This window comes from Amphibalanus amphitrite, unplaced genomic scaffold (assembly GCF_019059575.1).
Source record: "Amphibalanus amphitrite isolate SeventyFive unplaced genomic scaffold, NRLGWU_Aamphi_draft 001354F_arrow, whole genome shotgun sequence".
Taxonomy (NCBI): Eukaryota; Metazoa; Arthropoda; class Thecostraca; order Balanomorpha; family Balanidae; genus Amphibalanus; species Amphibalanus amphitrite.
The window spans coordinates 101,475-115,717 of record NW_024882847.1 but is presented as its reverse complement, the minus strand read 5'-3'; the positions used below and the strand labels follow the sequence as shown (position 1 = coordinate 115,717).

The window sequence follows — 14,243 nt, the reverse complement described above, 5'->3', positions numbered from 1 at the left end:
CCGTTTAATTTGGAGCGTCGCTTAAAGGTTTTTGCCCTTCCTAACTTTGTCGGCACGTGGCACGCGCCACGTGACACCGAATGACCTGTGACATGCATCATCACCTGCCTCAAAGCATTACCCGTCGAACGGTACCACCAGCATCTCGATACGATCATCCGTTTAGACGCAATTCCAATTATATTGGCTCGATGACCCTTCAGAGCACGGGTTTTTGGCAACGTAAGATGGCGCCTTGTCGGCTTCACCTGAATGGAGGTGGTTGCGGGTCCAGTTTATTTATACGTCCGTGGTACAACTCCGTCAGCCAGAAACGGTGGGTGGAGCCTATTTCGGCTGACAACAGCACAACAGCTGAATGTGTACAGGCCTTTGGCTTCAATCGAATGGGCATAACATCGACAAGAGTGACAAGAGTCAAGAACTCTTGAGGAACAAGCATCTGAATTTGAACTCGCGCGAAATGAAGTAAAATATGCAGACTGCAGATTAAGATGGAAGCTTGAATCTTGATGCCTTTATACGGCCCATACGGCCTTAGGTTTGATGCAGGTCAACTTCACACTCAAAGCGCGGCGTGGACGCTGCACAAATCACAATGCATCCACCGGGTCAAATGCCCGGATTCCGGCAAGAATGCACGATTTGCACATATTGCATGCAATAAGCAAACGCCTGAAGGTATGTAGGCATGTTCGTATTTTACGCTCCGTGCGTGTTTTGGCTTTGCAAAGTTTGCAGTATGATGATTGAGAAGTGCAAACTGCAAATATGCATTTGTGTTGCCTTTACTTTGCTGCCGATCGTGTGCCTTTACTTTGTTGCCGACCGATGAAGTTTCCCGAGACGGCGAGTCTCATCCCTGTGTTGATCTATCACCCAAAAGGTCTTGGAAGAAAGTACCAAATACTTGAAATTTGACTCTATGTCTGCGTTTCAGGTTAGCCTGTTGTTGCCGCTGCATGCAGCTTACAACCGTCCTTTGCCGTCTCAGATGACTGTTAGCCCTGGAAGCCGTGCTAGATGGCTGCGTCGTCCTGACTGCACGGTCTGGTAGCGGCAGGAGTGGGACCCTCCGCCAAGTAAGTCCCTTTCATCGACACACTTTCCCGGGATCTTTCCAAGGATGCAGCTCATGCGTGCAGATTGCAGGTGCCTATGTGTGTTCCGTAATCCGCATTCAGGTAGTTAACGCTAAACGTATACATATATGTGATGAAGTTGTATTAGCTTGGTCGCCCCTGCTTTACCGCATGCACTATGCAGTAGTATGCAGGCAATTTGTATGCATGTATCATGCATCATGCATGGATATTGTTTCTTAGTTGTGCAGTCAGCTCGACTTCCAGTTTCCTAGTTGTGCAGTCGCACCTTTGTTCGTAAACCATATTTAAGCGGTTTGTCGTAACTCGTATCGCACATAGGGGTCCGTAAGATTCATGCGTGGGTTCGGAGCTTTCTTCGAAGCTCTTTCACACAAGACGGTTACTGACCCCGGCGCGGTTCACACTGGCTCTTTATGACCCCTCGGGGCCAGCCGATGACGTCACGCGAAGTGATGACGTAGCGCGATGTTGGCGAGCGATACGCCAGGGACTGGACATGGATGACGCACCTACCCGGGCATCCGTTTGATGACGGGGCGAACTCTGATGACGCGATGACGCCGGTGGGCGGAGGCGGCACGTGTCCGGCTCCCCGGAAAGTCACCGGAAAGGCCGCGCCGCCTCCGCCTCCGCCCTCGGGCGCCCACCTGTGCCGGCCCGCCACCCTGACCCTGACATTGGAACAGGAATTCCCTGGGAGCCAGTGGCGGCCAGCGCCGGAAATGCCACCAGAGCGGCGGGGCGGCCGCCGCTTCTCAGAACCGGCGTGCGGCCAACAGGTGGCGTCCGCTGCCGGTCCGCGCGGCGGGGCACACCGCTCTCTGTGCAGTGTGCACGGTGCAATAACAGACGCTCACTGCAGGCACAGTGGAGGAGCCGGGCCGGGCCGGGCCATGACCCGATAGTACGATCACCAGAACGGCGAGTCTCTTCTCTCTGTCATAGAGCCTACTGGCGTCTGACCGAACCGGGGACGGGCGGGGTGGTTCGCTGTCGGCCCGAGCAGACGTGGATGCCGAGACAGTGGCCAGAAATAGTCCCCGGTGCCGGGGAGGTGGCCCGGCTGCCGTGGTGCCGGCCGGGGTGCTGGCACGCTGAGAATTGTGGGCCCCGGGCGGCGCCTCCCATCTCGCCGGAGGATGAGCCGCCTCGCCGGCACTCAAAGCGCGGTGATTTGTCTCATTTATCTGCCTCCACGTTTTGCGCTCATTCTGGGTGTCAGGCAAAGAGACATTTTTATTTCAACTAAGACGGTGCCTTGTTTTGAGGTATATGCATAATGAAAGCATACCGAGCTCCTCACGATGTCTGTTTTGGCCAGGAGCGCCTCTGACCCTGAGTGCTTGGGTCGTTTGGCAGCCGCTCGTTTCATGCATGGCGTTGTGGCTGATGTGCCTCGGTGGCCCCCGAATCGTGATTGGCATATTAAGTCGGCCATTTTTCGCGTCGTTCTGCCGACGGATGGCGATTGTCGTTTCAGTTAGCGGTGCCGGTGATTGGACGGTGGTCCATGAACACCCGTCTAGTAGACTGCTTAGCACGGTGGGAAGAACGCCGGGCATCGCCGCTGTAATCGTTAAATGCTGGAATGATAATCACCGATTACCCCGCCCATTGATTTCTCCAATGAAATAAGTTCTTTGGAAAGTTATTGAATTGGGGCGATGCGTTTCAGTTTCCGTTGACACGGGATGAATCCATGCCAATCGAGATACTCGACGTTATCGAGCGGCTTAAAAAAACCTCAGGAGCTGGTTGTTACGCAACCCAGCTCTTTTACAATCCAGTGGTGTAGTGTAGTAACTTTTTGAACGATGTTGGAGATTAATCGGTTGTTCCCTGGAATTAACCGGAGATTAATTCCCTGGTTGATGGAAATTTCAAGTGTTGTTTGATCAACTTTCCAAAGCAAGACATGCTGATAGGATAGGCTTCGAATATCAAAGTTTTCGAACAATCTTTGATCGAAAAAACTCGTCGGGACTGCTATATTCAATAATGATGTTCTCACTTCAGAAACCAACATATCGGCAACTTGTTCCCGCCCGGATGACGAAAGTAACCAGAACAAATGTGCCCAAAGTCCATTTGTACATACGTGTAATGGACGTAAAGCGAGATCCTTGCAATCCACATTCCAGGATAGCTCGGCCCTCTAGAAATGCATGGTTAGAAGGCCAATGGTGTCTCAGACCTTCTGAAGTCCGTTTCTGCCGGCTCGATGGCCGCTCGCTGCCGGTCCCAGCTGGTATTGGTGCGTCCCTCGCTGCTCTCCTCCGTTTCTCGTCCATCCCCCTCGACCCCTGGTCGTTTGCAGCGTCCCCCTCTCGCAGTATCCTCCAGCAGATCAGTGGTGGTGTCTGTCGCTGATCCGACCAACTGGCGAGCGGATTAATGGTGAACGGTGAAGGGAAATTAGCGCCGATTGATAACCTATGGTGTGGGACGGGGTCTTCGAACCAGGGTTGGTGTTCTGTCGGCCCCGGGGATGACTGAAAACCTGTTGTATTATGTGAGTGAGCAGAAAGGCTCACGAGGTGTGATTGTGAACGGTAATCCCCCTTTGTAGCGTGTGGCTTTGGAAGCCACGTTCATTCGGATGCACCAACCGATAAACTGGACAGCGGACACTGAACAGTGAGCACTGGACATCAATGTGCTGCTGTCAACTCTGGTAGCCGGTGGGGTCACCGGACGACCGTGGGGGCCGCGGTGCTCCTGTCTGGAGGTCACGGGTGCATAGGGGCACCTGCCAGCATGCAGATATCACTGGCAATGGTGGCAGCGGCGAGCGACCAGCGGCAGGCCGTCCTGCCTGGTGCTGGCTGATCTGTAATCGAATGTCAAGCCGGTGCTCATGTGAATTCGTATATGGTAGGGGCGATTAATAACTTGATTGTTTTCGCATGCAGGTGGTGGTTGAATGGTTTCCCAGGAGCAGGAGGAGGAGTTGAGCTCCGGTTATTGGCTTTTGGCCGGAAACGTTTTATCTTGGAAAATGATTATAATTTTTGGAATAAGTACAGATATAAAGTTGCCGGTGTCCGTTATATCAACTTCTCTAAGACTTCAGATGTATTCTGATGGACTTGGTGTTAAGAGTGCCCGACATATACATCAATTTCGTTGTCGTGTGATTTTTGGCCGATCCGCGGCTGGCGCTAACCAACTGTGGCATTGGCTGTATCGTGAATCGTGATTCGCGAATATCGACCAGACTTCGGAATCGAGCGACCACAGCTGACAGCTGTAAGTCCGGTACAGAATCCACAGCTGTTTGCACGTTTCCCACTATCTGACTCTCAGGCATTGCGGCGGATCTCGAGCGACTGGCTTTGACCCTGGAAGAGCGTAACCTGTTTGAATTTCGGGTGATAATCAAAACCTCGATATGTGGTTCGTGAACACTGGACAGCAAGGACTGGTTTGTTTCGACTCGGACGAGACTCTAAAACTCTGACATCCTGGACCCTCAAATGTCTCTGATGTTCCCAAGTCCCGATGCTCAGGCCTCGCCAATTTTCTGGGATTTTCCTGATGCTTTTTTAGGTCCCAGACAGGCGTACCCAGCTCTATGACGTCTGAGACCCTCTGCCGCCCTTTTCAATGGGACTTGTCTGCCAGCGGAGACGACGGAGACGCCGCCGGCTGCAGTCCAGAGACGTCCTCCTCTCAGTACTTGTCACCATGCGCCGCGCGCGCCACATGGCGCTGACTGCTTTACGTGGCGGTCACCACAGAGCAATGGAGCATTGCCTCTGAATTGCAAATGTGTGCTTCCCGACAGTGCAGGTCGTGTGAATTCATTGACTGTATATCGGTTATTCGATCTGGTGTCATGCAGTAGCCGGCAGTCGGTGATGGTTGTTCCGATAGTCAGACGCCCGTCGGTGCCTCTCCTTAACAGTTGACATGTCCTGGTCGAGCTGGAACTCCTGTGGGCCTGACAGCATGGTATCGGGGCTGTAGTTTGCTCTTGACTCATCGCTATACTCGGATGTCCAGTGTCCAAGACTCCGCAAGGGGTCCTCACTCCTCACCTTGGCAGAGCAGAGGTAGTAGCCGAGCACATAACAAGCTGTGGTGTGTATTGGCAGATGCCAAATCTGGGAAACGATGCAGACTGTGTGCCCGAGAGACTGTCTGAACTTATATAGGTCGGACGTCGGTGCGAAATATCAGAGGCATAGAGGACCAAAGGTGTCGCGTCCGCTTCTGTGCTAGTGACTCTCTCTCTCTCTCTCTCTCTCTCTCTCTCTCTCTCTCTCTCTCTCTCTCTCTCTCTCTCTCTCTCTCTCTCTCTCTCTCTCTCTCTCTCTCTCTCTCTCTCTCTATCTCTCTCTCTACCCTCCCTAACATTGGACTCCCCCGGCGCCCCCCCCCCCGGCTGCGGATGGAGCGGCTTGGGGGGGGGGGGGGGCGTCGACCGATCCTGGCTGGCAGCGTCCGGCGGCCCGGGCCCACCGACCGACCGCGTCCCTGCAACGACGCTGGCGGGTTCAAGGGCACACACGATCAATGGCGCGGCCCGCGGCGGCGGCGGCGGCGGTCACCAGCCCAGTTGGCCGCCCTGCTGCCGGGACAGACCGGCCGTCCGATGGCCGCTTGTTGACCTTGTAGCCATGACTGTTGACCTGATTCGGGTTCAGTCAGACCTTTCAGTCGAGCTGAGTGATGATGTATTCCGAGAATGAGGGCCGCGAATGCGAGTTCCCGGTGCGAGTCGATCGCTTGGCATGCAAAGGTGATGACGGTCACGCTGGTAATGACATACTTTGAGGAGAAACTGGGTCAGCCATGGTCATGGGAGTTCATTGAAGATTCACAATCTTCTTGAGCTATCTACCAGAACATCCGACTGCTACTTTCTACTAAGGGTTCGTTTTCAGGGAGAGGGGCACCGAGGTATCAGCCCTTTTACTAAACTCCAGTGTACTGCCGCTTTTTATTACCTACGATGTTTATCTTGGAGAACTCAAAGCACAAATCAAACGGCAAATTATCCATAAAGCCGAATGTCATCTGAGTCAGTAGTGGACATCGCCGGATCCGTCTGTCCGATGGGGTTAGATGTCTAATAAAGTCTGAGCAATGACAGACGGCGGAGCCCTGGATTCAGTCCCAGCGGGCGGTCTTTGTGTCCGAATGTTTGATAAGACTTGGGGACGATTCAGGACTAGGAGTGTAAGAACAGAGCTGCCTACAATGCGTAGCAGTTCGAACTCCGCTCACATTGGATGCTATTGTGAAATTATATAATGTCCCTAATTCGCTTGAAGTCGGTACGTCGCGTCGGTACTGTGAAGTTCGTGGTGAATGGAAACCTCTGACTATTTTGCTGTTTCTATTCCCGTCTTATAACAGTTAGTCAGTGCCTAATCCAGAGGTTGCCTCAGAAGCCTGCCTTGTCTGACAGCTCCTGGACGTTTGGGTTAGCCCCGTAAAAAAGTGATAATGCGTGTTATGTGGGTATGTCCCTGATTCAGTTGCAGTTCAATTATATTGCGTAGCGCAGATACAGGCAGTAGGTATTGCAGCTGAGCCATCGATGCATGATGCGTTAGCTCTCTGGTCCTCCCTCCCAGCACGGCGATGTCAACACGCCCTCGGGGCAGAGGTGCAGGGCGGCGCCCGCTCTGCGTGGTCCACTGACCCCGGTCGGTGCGGGCCGGCCTCGATCGACCGACGGAGGTGGCCGCGCTGGGTCTGACGGTCCGCAGGGGTGCCGGGGAGCGAGCGGGCGGGCTGCGCCGGCCGGTGACCGCCGCCGCACCCGCCCACCGCCTCGGGCCGACCCTGTCAGAGGAGCGGCTCCCACGACACGCACGGCGCAGGTCGCGCGCTCACGCGGCACGCACCCGGGTCGGGCCGACGAGCGGCGGCGCCGACAGCCCGGGCCCAGAAACCAGCTCGGCCACGGTCAATGCCAGCGCGCCGCGGGGCAACGGACCCGACCGACGCATAGAGGCGGGGCCCGGACACGAAAACAGCGCAGTGAGCTCGGCCCGGGAGCTGCCAAATGCTCGTAGTATGTTTCGAGGTTCATTGAGACGGAATAAGCTCCCGTGATGAAAGTGCATGCAATGTGCCGAACGGATGATAGGCTGTGTTTGTGAGTTAAACCCACTGAAAACTTTTTTACCATTTCCTGAAGGGTAAACCCGCCATAGCATGGTAGCTTGACACACAGACGTTTTTTACCACCTTCCAGATGGTAAATTTTACTCTTTCATGAAGAGTAAACTCGCCAGGGAGGGGTAACATGACACACAGACGTTTTTTACCAGCTTCTGAATGGTAAACTCTTTTGATTTACTCTTGTCTAGAGTGTAACATTTTTTGGGTTACACTCTTTGAAAGGGTAAATCTTAAACGGAACCCTTTTCTAGGGAGTAACGCATCATCTACTCTGTGCTTTACCCTCCTACAGAGAGTATATTCTTCTGGCCTACCCTTTGTCACATGGTAATGTTTACTCTTTCCTTTAGTGTAAACCCCCCAGAGGATGGTAACAGACTCACAGACGCTTGCTTCAGAAGCTTCACGAAGCTTCTGTTAACCGGAGCTCACCAACTAAAAAAAAACATGCTTCAAGAGCAACAATGTATATTTGGCTTCCGTACAAACAATACGAGGGGCACACCAGCCATGAACATTGTGAGACTCTTCACTTATGCATACGAATTTATACGAAGCGTTCAGCAATGCACAAGCGGTAAATAAACACCACGATACAACTTGAATGCACTTTGAATGTACGCCCGCCCCTTCTCAAGGTCGAAGGGGTGTGCTCAGCTCGCCGCCCGGCCGGTCCCCGGCGGCCGGCCGGCCGCCGGCCGCGGCCCGCAGCGGCGGGAGGAGACCCCAACGACGCGGAGCGCGGGGGAGAAGGGGGAGGGGCACGCGTCGTACTGAGGCGGCGACTCTACAATCTGACCGTCTGTCCAATACCGGACTGCTTATCGGCGCGCTCAACATTCAAAGCCTTAAGCCGAAGCTGCTCGAACTGACCGACGTGGTCAGCAGTCAAGACCTCGACGTTCTCCTACTCTCCGAGACCTGGCTGCGACCCAGCACGCCCAGTCGGCTGGTTGTGCTACCCGGGTACTCACTCAGCCGTGCGGATCGTCCCGACGGCAGTGGCTACGGTGGAGTCGCCATTGCTACCAAAAACTCTATCACCTCTGTAGCGCTAAAACTCACAGTTCCGCCGTGCCGTGAGAGTCAGCTGGAATCCCAGTGGATCCTCCTAAAACTGGAGAAAGATCGTCAGCTAATTGTCTGCTCGCTCTACCGACCGCCCCGCTACTCGGACACTGCCCTACGCGCTGATTTCAACGATCTCGAGTCTCAGCTGCAACGGATCCTGATCGACCACCCCAAGGTTCCGTTTGTCATCTGCGGCGACCTAAACTGCGATTTGCTGAAACACCGGAGTTTCCGCGCGCGTATTCACCTAAGTGACTTTTTATCGGACTACTCTCTCGATCAACTTGTAACTGCACCCACGTACAGCTCCGGCTCACTCCTTGACGTATGTATTGTCAAAACCCGTGAGCTCGTGCTCGACTGTCATGTAAAACACTGTCACTTTAGCCCACACAAGTTCGTAAACGTGCTAGTTAACGTACCTAAACAGCGTAAAACTGCAACTGTCATCACAACCCGCTCAATCAACCGTGTCGATGTCGCGTCCCTAAATCATGACTTGATGTCCATCGAGTGGGACGAAGTGTTCACTGCAATGACCGTGCATGACAAATGGCAAGCTTTTCTGACTCATTTCCTACCCGTCCTAGATGACCATGCCCCTTTAAAGAACCTGACCATTAGAAACCCCACCGCTCCCCCCGTCTCAGCCTCCACCCGTGATATCATGGCCCAACGGCGCGCCGCACTACGACTGCACGGGCGGGAATCTACAGTTTATAAAGACCTGAATCGTTCAGTTCGTTCTGCCGTTCGCCGTGACCGGCGCAACGTGATTCAGCGGGAAATTAGTGAACGTGGCCCCAACAAGGTGTGGCAGGGAATCAAATCAGTCATAGCTGGTAAAAAAGAACATAAAACAGTTCAACCCGATGTAACCGCTGACGAACTAAACTCATTTTTCGTGTCCGTCGGCCCCCGTATTGCTACCGAGATCCGAAACCAAAACACAGGTACCTATACTTACGCACGGCTCCCACGCGTCGGCGCATGCGGTTTCCAGCCCAGGCCTATCTCACTCGGTGAGCTCGAATGCACGGTTTTCAGTATACGGAACTCAGCCGCCTGCGGAGCGGACGGTGTGTGCATCCGCATGCTAAAAACCAGTTTCTTGGCTATTGGCAGCGTCATACAGCACATCATAAACACCTGCATCTCGAAATCTGACATCCCCGAGCAATGGAAGCATTCCATAGTCCATCCCATTTTCAAATCCGGAAACCCATCTGACCCCAGCAACTTTTGACCCATTTCTCTAGTACCAGTTATCATGAAAGTTGTTGAACGAGTCATCCAGCAGCAGCTACAACACTATCTCTCTCAAAATCACCTTTTGGCACCTAGTCAGCATGGCTTTCGACCCCAACACTCAACTGAAACAGCACTTTTGTCCGTCACCGACCGCATCCTAGCTGCCACGGACAGGGGAGACATATCTTTCCTATGCCTTATCGATCTCAGCAAATGTTTCGATGTCATAGATCATAAACTCCTTCTCGACAAACTCGCACTGTACGGCATCGAAACTCCTTGGTTTAAAGCATATCTAAAAGGTCACACACAAAGCGTTTCAATGACCGATGGACTCCAGCGCAGGGTTCTGTCACGACCACTCCCTAACACTATGGGCGTGTTTCAAGGCTCAGCCCTGGGTCCTCTTTTATTCACGATCTTCTCAAACGATTTGGCGCTTCACGCCGACGACGCATGCGTTTTCCAATATGCAGATGATACCCAGCTTCTAGTGAGTGGCCCAAAAAACAATGTAAGTGGCCTTATCTCGCGCATGGAGGCCTCACTAGAAGCACTGAACAAATGGTTCCACTCTAACGCCCTGAAGGTCAACGCGAGCAAAACGCAACTCATGATATTCGGCAGCCGTCAAAATCTAAAACACTTGCCCCCAGTCGTCGTATCGTTTCGTGACACGGAGCTGGAACCATGTGCGCAGGCAGGAAACCTCGGCGTGGTGTTTGACAGCTGTCTGACCTGGGAAGCCCATGTATCTGAGCTCAGCCGGAGGTGTATGGGTCTGCTCATCGGCCTCTCCCATGTGCGGCACTGTCTTCCCGATGGGGTCATCAAAACCATTGTCACATCTCTAGTCATCTCCCGAGTAAATTACTGCCTCTCAGTTTACGGAAATGGTACAAAAAAGAACCTGAATCGACTCCAAAAGATCTTGAACTTCGCTACTCGAGTTATTTTTGGCCGTCGCAAATTCGACCACGTCACTGACCTGCGCGAGAAACTCAACTGGATGCCGCCCGAATTTATGTACAAACTTCAAACCATGGCCACTGCGCGTAAGGCGATACACTACGGCGAACCGGTAGCACTTGCCTCTATGTTTGCCAAAAACCGGGACTCCTCAACCAGGAATAGAAATACACGTCAGGATAACCTTCTCCAGCTCCAGCGTCCCAGACTAGAAACCGGTAAGCGGCGTTTCAGTTACCGTGCCGCCGAGCTCCTAAACGACCTACCTCCCGACCTCTCACAGCTGCCACCCTCTAAATTCGCACGCGCTGTCAAGTCTCTGTGGAAAAACGATAGACCTTCGTGATGGCCTGAATTAGGCACTCGTCTTGTATGTATATAAGTACCTACACGGTATGTTAGAAATCGTAGCATATAGAGTCTTCCTGTGTGTGCGTGTATGTGTGTGTGTGTGTGTTGTTGTTCGACTGGTCTCTGTTCCTGCATGCTTATACCCGACTCAGACTCTGGGCAGTAATCGCCACGCCATGTGTGGATCGCCCATGATCGTAAATACATTACAATACAATACAATACGAATACAAGACATTCAGCGCCCTCATATTGGATAAGGCACAGCGCACAATATTTGAAGAGAGCGACGGCGTTCCTGGGTGGTCGCCCGTCTGCGTGAGATAATGAGACTGGATCACTACAGTGCAAGGCTTTTTCAAAGTCACCAACAACATGCATAAACTTGTAGCATCACAACAAAATTAATGTACGTACTCACAACCTAGGCCACGTGGCCGTGCACGGGGTCCTGTTAACCAGGTCAAATTAGCACCACTCAACGGCATGCAATGCTCTAGCACATCGGTACTTACAATAAAATGTCCACAGAGGCTCTATAGGCGATGAACAACACGCAAGCACAATCACCAACGGCCACGCCGCGCGGCACCGACACTGCTCACATCCTCTCTCGGAGACCAACGGCCGAAAACTGACAGATGCGCGCGGCCTTCAAACCGCAAACGGCCGATCTCGTTTCTGATTGGCTGAGTGATTCCATTTCAAATATCATCTTCACGAGGGTAAACAAGATCCACGCATGAAACGACTATCTGTACACGAGTCACGATACCCAGAAGGAAAGAGTTTTCGTGATGTTCTGGATCGCGAGAGTAATATTGATATTTACATGGTAATAATACTCTTCGCTGGCGAATAAGGTCATATTAACCACGTACCGTTACTATGCACATAATGGTAGCAAAGAGTTACCCTTTCAATATACTCTTATCTTGCTGGTTTGATGAAAATGAACCCTCCAGGAGGTAGTAAAAAAGTTTTGAGTGCATTCTTCAGATGAATAAGGCTCGTCAGCAAGCGCACAAAGCTGGTTGGGACGGTTGGGATAAAAATGAGTATGATGTGGGCCATTACAGCCCGGTGCAAAGAAGCATTCAAACTTGAGAAGAGGAGACATGAAGATGCCAAGAACTGCCGAGACACCACTCACCTGCGTTGCATATTTACACGCTTGGTTTGATCAGGGTCTGCATGTTTGCTCTTTTAGTTGGCAGGTGAAGACGCGAAGCTTGTGGCTTCTCTGGACATGCATCTCGGACTCCCCAGGGTAGTGCTTCACGGCACTGCGCTGCAGCGCGCTGCGCGCAGCGGCGCATTGGGTGTCCATGGAAACATAAACAAACTGGGGCGCTCGCAATGCTGAAGAGTCGAGCTGAATTCGTCTCAAACGCCGCACCAATACAGTAGCGCACTGCAGCGTCGGGCCGTGAAACACCGCCCGAGGGGCTCGATGGTCGTGCAGGTCGTGTTCTCGAACGACGCCTCAGCCCCCCCCCCCCCCCGGCCGGGATGCGGTGGTCAGATCGACTGACACCTCCCCGGTCATGGCGCGATGGTCGGGCAGGTCGTGGCGTCGCCCGTCACTGCGCCAGCCACTCCCCAGTGACCGGAGACACAGGAGCCGGCGCCGCCTACCACAACACCGAACACATTCCGCCGCCGGGCCGGCCACAATGGGTCACAGGAGCCCGGTGTCTCCTGTTCGCCAATTGGGAGCGAGCCGGCGCCGTAGCAGTCGTCCTCACTGCCTATTGTTGGAGCTCAGAGCGAGTCAGGTGTACGGAACTGACGTGAAACACCACCGGATCCTCCGCCAGAGACCAAGGTCACCGGTGGGACTCTGCTCTCCCAATGTAGTACACAGCCCAGCGGGTCATGGGGTGACTCGGAATTAGGACCAGAGATTCTTCTTACTCCTGTGGTGATTGAAATTAGACTTAGAATAGATTCCCTACCTGACGGCCAACGCCCAACAGGTACAATTTTACCGAGGGTGGGCTGCTTACCGAGTGACGGATAGCAGTGACTGATAGACCTGAGGCAAAGACCTCTGTTTTCGGAGGTGTAGGGATGAGAATGAGCGACTTTCTTGCACAATTTCCTTATTTACCTACACTGACATAGAAAGTTCGTCAACGTTCAGATTGCATTGCCCGTATTGGGTGAGAAACTGTTTCTGCTGTAGTACCAGACCGCAGTGTGAATTTAGGAAAATCCGCCGTTTTTCTGGGAAGCCTCTGTCTGCGTTCGGTGTTTCGGTCAGCAGTGACACGGGATTAGTCTGTCATGTGACCAGGACATGCGTTTCTTAAAGATTAGGTCGCCGAGTCACGATGTGAAACGGTATCACTGAAATGAGCATGAGTTTCCTTTGCACGCACTGGCGGATCCAGGGGGGGGCCACGGGGGCCATGGCCCCCCCCCAAAGGCCTAAAGTGGCCTGTTTGGCCCCCCCCAAAACGTCAGAAAAATTTCTAAGAAAATATACCTTGATGGAGGTTTTTAGCCACTTGGTGAAGTAAAGTTTCCACAGCATAATATGGAAGCAATATGGTAGCAGTGAGGGTCAGTCAAAAGTTGCGCAAGCGGAGTCGACCTTCAAAAAAAGACTGTTGTTGGCACGTGTTTATGGCGCGGCCGCTGGTAGTTGGCGGTGTTTCGCGTGGTGTGGCATCACTGGCGGATCCGGGGGGGGGGGGGGGTAGCACGGGAGCCTGAGGTGCCCCTGACAGGCCCGTGGTGCCCTTGCTAGGCCTGTGGTGCCCCTGGACCCTGGCAGGCCTGTGGTGCCTCTGGCGGGCCTAGGGTGCCCCTGCTAGGCTGCTGATGCCCCTGGGACCTGACAGGACTGTGGTGCCCCTGACAAGCCTTAAGTGCCCCCAACAGGCCCGTGATGCCCCCGACAGGCCCAAGGTGCCCCTGCGGCCTGCGTGATGCCGTGATGCCTGCGAGGCCGGTGGTGCCCCTGCGGCCTGCGTGATGCCGTGATGCCTGCGAGGCCGGTGGTGCCCCTGCGAGGCCGGTGGTGCCACTGCGAGGCCGGTGGGGCCCCTGACAAGCCCATGGTGCCCCTGCGAGGCCGGTGGTGCCCCTGCTAGACCGGTGGTACCCCTGGCAGGCCTGTGGTGCCCCTGCTAGGCCGCTGGTGCCCCTGGGCCCTGACAGGACTGTGATGCCCCTGACAGGCCCAAGGTGCCCCTGTAAGGCCGGTGGTGCCCCTGTAAGGCCTGTGGTATCCCTACTAGGTCTCTGGTGCCCCTTTGACAGGCCCATGGTGCCCCTGCGAGGCCGGCGGCGCCCCTGCGAGGCCGGCGGCGCCCCTGGCAGGTCTCTGGTGTCCCTGACAGACCTGGG

General features: G+C 53.9%; 1 protein-coding gene across 2 annotated transcripts in view; it reads left to right on the top strand.

The window, feature by feature from the left end:
• The first annotated feature begins 359 nt into the window (after window positions 1–359).
• The window catches only part of LOC122372378 (serine/arginine repetitive matrix protein 1-like), a 77,527-nt gene continuing 63,643 nt past the window's right edge, over window positions 360–14,243 (top strand). The window contains exons 1-2 of one of the 2 annotated variants that reach the window (XM_043349509.1): window positions 360–681; window positions 941–1,082. The gene's annotated coding sequence lies outside the window, so the exon portion shown is untranslated. The remainder of the gene's footprint in view (window positions 682–940; window positions 1,083–14,243) is intronic. The other variant, XM_043349507.1, reaches the window with a different exon arrangement.